This window comes from Artemia sp. Qi Xiang Cuo, chromosome 10, assembly GCF_049724085.1.
Source record: "Artemia sp. Qi Xiang Cuo chromosome 10, ASM4972408v1, whole genome shotgun sequence".
Taxonomy (NCBI): Eukaryota; Metazoa; Arthropoda; class Branchiopoda; order Anostraca; family Artemiidae; genus Artemia; species Artemia sp. Qi Xiang Cuo.
In genome coordinates, this window is record NC_142803.1 from 69,871,196 (window position 1) to 69,877,493 (window position 6,298).

Consider the following 6,298-nt stretch of genomic DNA (forward strand, 5'->3'; position numbering starts at 1 on the left):
AGTTTTTCTGCTAAAGTTAACGCTTAATAAAGGTCACAAGAATACACAACCCTTTTCAAGAAATAATAAAAGAATCTCTTGGTTTGGGTTAATGAAATTTGAATTAAAAGCAAGTACGGTTATTTTTAGCTTAGCTCAAAAATAGCTTGAACTAAAGGATTTTTATAACCCAGAACTCAAGCCTTGACTAGCTTTTCAAGAGTAACCCTTTTAAGTAGAAACATTCGTTAGCTTAGGATTAACTTAATCTTTTTCTTTTCGGTAAACATTGGTGGATTTGAACAAGTAGATCATTAGACCTTAGACCTAGAAGAGGTGTGGAAGTATTCAAAATAAACAGAATTATAATATTTTTCTTTTTATCTTCTTTTATAAATAAAATCAGTTGTCACTGAATTCTGAGTACCGATTTCTTACCCAACGCCTCAGTTTGTATCATGCTACCAAATTTATTAGCCCTGCTAGTAGGGGCAACCTTACAATTACATGCTTATTCAAACTATATATTTTATTATATTCCTATAAATATTTATTCTGCTTTAATATTCTTACATACCACATATTCTTACATACTTGAGATTTGGCTTTTTTTAAGACATATGAATACGCTAACTTTTAGTTTAGAAAGACTCATTCTTTTCCTAAACTGAGTTGTCATTTGATCATTCAAATGGAAGATAATCTTAAATAGGTTATGGCTAAATGGTACTGCTAAGGTTAAATGGAAACTGTCTGAGGTCTTTGTTGTATAAAGAAACTGCTCTGTTCAATAAAGCTTCTGAAATTCACCACATTTATATGGCCTCTCACCTGTATGTACTCTTTTGTGCTTATTCAAAGAGCCTGATTCAGAAAAACTCTTCTTAAATATGTCACATTTATATGGTCTCTCACCTGTATGCACTCTTTGGTGCGTTTTCATAGAAATTGATTGAGAAAAACCCTTCTGATATATATTGGATTTATATGGCATGTCCCTTGAGTGCACTCTTTGGTGCATTTTCAAAGAGCTTGATACAGAAAAAGTCTTCAGACATAAATTACCTTTATATGGTCTTTCACCTGTATGTACTCTTTGGTGCCGATCTAAATTGCGTGATGTATAAAAGCTCTTCTGACATTTATCACACTTATATGGTCTCTCACCTGTATGTATTCTTTGGTGCTTATTCAAAGAGCTTGATTCAGAAAAACTCTTCTGACATAAATCACATTTATATGGTCTCTCACCATTATGCACTCTTTGGTGCGTTTTCAAAGAACCTGATGTAGAAAAACTCTTCTGACATGTGTCACATTTATACGGTCTGTCCCCTGTATGCACTCTTTGGTGGCTATCCAAATTCCATGATGTAGAAAAACTTCTGACATTTATCACTTCTATATGGTCTTTCACCTGTATGTATTCTTTGATGATTATTTAAAGAGCCTGATTGAGAAAAACTCTTCTGACATATATCGTATTTATATGGTCTCTCGCCTGTATGTACTCTTTGATGCTCATTCAAATAGCCTGATTGAGAAAAACTCTTGTGACATATATCACACTTATATGGTCTGTCACTTGTATGTACTCTTTGGTTTCTATTCGAAGAGTTTGAGCTAGAAAAACTCTTCTGGCAAACCCCACATTTATTAAGTTTTTTTCCAGTCTGTATTACTTGATGTCTTTTAAATTTTCTCTGCTTTTTACTAAACAAGCGACTATTCAAACATGTCTTCTGATTATTTAAGTCTTTTGCTTCAATTTTAGATTCAAACAAATTTAAGGAGACGCTTCCACATGGATTGTGTGGAGCAACTAGCGATACATTCCCCTGCATGTTTAGTTCAGAGACGTTTTGTGAAAAGTGTCCTTGGAAAAAGAGATGTTGTCTCATATCACTAATAAAATCTCGTAAACATATAGGACACCTTCTTCTTTCCCCCATTTGGTGCTCCAGAATGTGAGCAACAAAATCTTTGTAATCATGAACTACAGCTGGACAGACATCACATTCTATCGGTGACAGTTCTTCACAATCAGTGTCTATATGAAGATCAAGCATCAAAAAGGATTTCTCTGCTTTTCCACAGGAGTCACAACGCCAGATGCCTGCCGTTAATTCTTCTATAGCCCTTTTTTGTCAGTTTTCTCACCCTAACAGTTGGTTTTGGGCCTGAGAGTTGCTGCAGAGTAATGCCATAAAAAACAGTCCATGGTAGAATAGATTAACCCTGAAATAAAGTAAACCAAAAGAGATAAAATACACAAAAATTAAGGCAGCAATAAGTGAAAAACAAGCATTACACATGTGTTGGCTCTATAAAAATAAACTATGGGTTTAGGCTTTAACAAACAATTTCTTTAACAAAAGGCTTTAACTAATAATTTCTATTTCTATTCTCTTCTTATTTCACTTTTTGAAATACTTTTATTGTCAAGTTTTACAGGAAAGACGTTTAAGTTCAATAAAAAGAAACTTCCTGAATATAACAAAGCCAAAATTTTGTTATAAAATGTTTACAAAGAAGAATAATTTCGTGGCAGGTCAATGAGCAAAAATCAAGCCAAATAATCTTCCAAGCGTAAAACTACCGCAAATCACTATCAATAAAAATATGAAACCCAAAACAACAAGAAAATACACTAAACAGCCAAGTAAAACTCAAAACGAGCAAAAAATAATATGAATAATGCTGATAACCTCTTTGCCTTCTCAAGACCAGAACACAATTTGCGCTTTACTGAAAAAACAAACAAATGACTGTGGATTGTCAGTTAGATTGACATAAAATGACAGTAGGATCCCCAAAGACATAATTACTCGATCTTTCAACTCGGGCATTTATTGTATGATTTAAATAAACAAAAAATGTTTAAAATATTTTAACTTTTTTTTGTTCATTCTTGGCAAAATAGAGCTCTTTACTTTCCTTTGAAAAACTTGTCTTGTGGAAAAGTTTTTTAAATTGATTTTTGTTCGGTTTATATTGACAGTCTTTTTCATGAAAAAAAGAATATTGAATATCTTTCAGCTTTCTTCTATAAGAATCCATAGTATGAGATGCTATTTGTATGTTGGAGAAACTTTTTCAACAATTGTTAATCCTGACACAAACAGTACTTTTTTTAATTGAATTTATAGCTTCTGAAGTTGACCTCAAAATAAAATTTAATATCATTCCCAAAAGATTCTATATATGCCCTTTGGCAACCTCAATACATGTATACTTTGTTATTCATTTAAATTGAAAGAAAAGAAGCAGTAATAGCAGTATCCCAAAAAATTCAACGCAATACCCCCAGTCGTTCGCAAAATAATTAGGAGGTGTGGTATTTGCAACCAATTAAAGTAAAAACTTTTGGTTTTTTTTATATCCACAATTGGTTTTTAATTAAAATTAAACAAATTCATAAATTGGGGGGTTGAATTGCCTAATATCCCTAAAAACATAGTTGCTAGACTGTTCACCTGTGCTGAACAAAATGGCTTTCTCAAAATTTTGACTGGATGCATTTTGAAAATGAATGGACTTCAGAGAAGGGGAGCTTGCTCTCCAATCTCTTGTTACTCTTAAAAAGGGCAACATACACTCGCACTGTAATTGGAGTGCAAGTAGGAGGACTTCCCCCTTTTACATATCTAGAAAAAACATTTTAAACAAGTAAAAACTAAGTGAAAATACTTTAAATATATTTTATTCTCAGTAAAGTGCAAATTATGTCTGGTCTTGGGAAGGCATGGTTGTCAGCCCTACTCATATTAATTTTTGCTCGTTTTGAGTCTGACTCGGTTATTTTTTGTATGAGTTAAATAAACAAAATACGTTTAAAATGTTTTATCTTTTAAAACTTTCATATATAAGAAATTATTATAATTTTAAGGATAATCTAATCAAAAAATAAATGTTTCTGGTCAACATTGATCAAATCGGTCTACTCTTATAGGTACAAGGCCAGGGACTAGTGGTAATTGTAGTAGCAGTGGTAGCATAAAAATATTCCCTTTTGATTATGTCCCTGATCATTTCCTAATTGTTCCAAATTTATGTACTTAGTCCTTCATGAGTTACGCCCTTTTGACAATCTGTATACGCATACGCTGTTAGATTTAGTTCAGGACTCTCCTCAACATTCTCTGAAAGGCTCACCTGCACATTTGTACGCCAGAGAAAATTTTCCGTATTTTCGAAAACAGGAGAAAACAAACCCCTAAAAGTCATAGAACTTTAATAAAAATCAAACCATCACATTTGGCATATCAGAGAACGCTACTAAAGAAGTTTCAAGCTTCTATCTGCAAAAATGTGGAATTGTGTATTTTTGCCAGAAGAAAGATCTCTGATGTGTCTTTATTTGTTTGTTGTTTTTTTTCCAGGAGTGATCGTATCGATCCAATAGTCCTAGAGTATCGTGAAAGGGCCCATTCAAACGGAAACTAAAATTTCTAGTGCCCTTTTTAAGTGACCAAATGGGCCCCCACCCACGCTCTTTTTTCCCCGAAGTCACCCAATCAAAATTTTGAGATAGCTGTTTTCTTCAGCATATTAGGAAATTTAATTAATATGTCTTTGAGGATGACTTAATCCTTCACAGTTCCCAGGGGAAGGGCTGCAAGCTATGAACTTTGCCCATTGTTTACATACAGTATTGGCTATTGGGAAGTATACATATGTTTTCAGGAGGGATTTTTCTGGATGAGGGGAGTCAGAGAAGGGGGCTTCGGGGGTGGATGTTTTCTTGGGGATGGGACATTTCTATGAAGGGGGCGCCGGATTTCCCAGCAATATTCAAAAAACGATCAGAAATTTAATAAAATAAAAAGTTTTTTCAACTGAAAGTAATGAACAAAATTAAAACTTAAAACAAACAGAAATTATTACGTATATGAGTGGGTTCGCCCCCTAGTCAATACCTCACTCTTTACGCTAAAGTTTTTTTAGTACTTTCAAAAGAGCTATCTATTCTAATTAACCAGCCTTAAAGATTCAGTTTTAGTGATCCGAACAAAATTCAAACTTTAGAGTAAAGAACGAGGTATTGACGAGGGGCTGAACTATCTAATATACGTAATAAAAACATGCAAATATAGAAGTTCGTTACGTAAGTTAATTCGTAAGTTACGTAAGAACAATATTTCGAGAAAGCCATTTAACCAAAAAAAGTAAAATTAATATGCAAATTTTGTTTTAATTATTCATGTACGGTGACTCAAAATCAAAGCTGCATTAATTCAAAAACGTTCAGAAATTAAATAAAAAAACGAGTTTTATTTTTAACTGAAAGCAAGGAGTGACATTAAAACTTAAAACGAACAGAAATTATTCCGTAGATGAAATTACTAGTGTTTACACGTTCTGATGCTCTCTTTCTTGCATTTGCAGGTAATTTTCATTGCTTATCTTTTAACCGCATATTCCCTTGTTCTCGCTGTGGCATATCTTTCAGCCGCATATTTCTTTGATCTTTCCTTTTGTTTTTGAGTAGTTTTAATTCTTCCTTCAGCTTATCTTCCAACCTTATGTTTCTTTGTTCCTTATTTTTGTTTTTGACTCGTTGTAACCGTTGCTGACGGAAGTATTCTGACTGTGTATACTTGTTCTTCATTTACTTCATACTTTAAACATTTTTTATTTTCCCCAGACACCACCAACCCTGTGAACAGCTCTGTGTACAGTTACAATTAAGCTAAAGTACTTGTTCCTAGTTTGTGTCTGACTCCAAGATCCTTCTCCGTGATTGAATTTTTCAAACTAGCGAAATTCACCCTGTCCTCTTGGCTAATTTTGCTGTGATTCCGACACATTCAGAATGCGTAGTTTCATTACATTTTTCGATAACTTTTCTCTCTGATTTCTTGCGTCTAGCATTCAGAAGCCAGAAGCGGATGCTCAGAAAAAAGGTTTCTGGGTATTATGGGTATATATTATGTTTATTGGGTTGGAACGGTAGAGTAGACGATCTACATTCTTTTATTTTCAAGGAATAGTGATGAAGATATGGGGTGGGGTACCCAGAAATTAGAAGGGGATAACCACAGTCAAGACACATTATATTTATATTGTGGTTCAAATATACAAAGATGGTAAATGACTAAATAGGTAAAATTTTCAAATATGATTTTTTTTTAATTTCAAGCGAATTAAATTTCTAGCCCAAAAGTAGCGAGATTTAAAGTCTTATAGCCCAAAAACCCGCCTCGCGGGTTTTTAGTAACTTGTCCCGTGAAGCTGAAAATTTTATAGCCCAATTGGCGGAAAATAGCCCAACCCGGACACACTGGTTGCTATGGTTGTACGTAGCTTGTTCTCTAGG

The 6,298-nt window shown here is 33.6% G+C and overlaps 1 pseudogene; it reads right to left on the reverse strand.

The window, feature by feature from the left end:
• Positions 1 to 766: 766 nt before the first annotated feature.
• On the reverse strand, positions 767 to 5,789 carry LOC148948107 (uncharacterized; annotated as a pseudogene).
• Between the last annotated feature and the right edge of the window lie 509 nt (positions 5,790 to 6,298).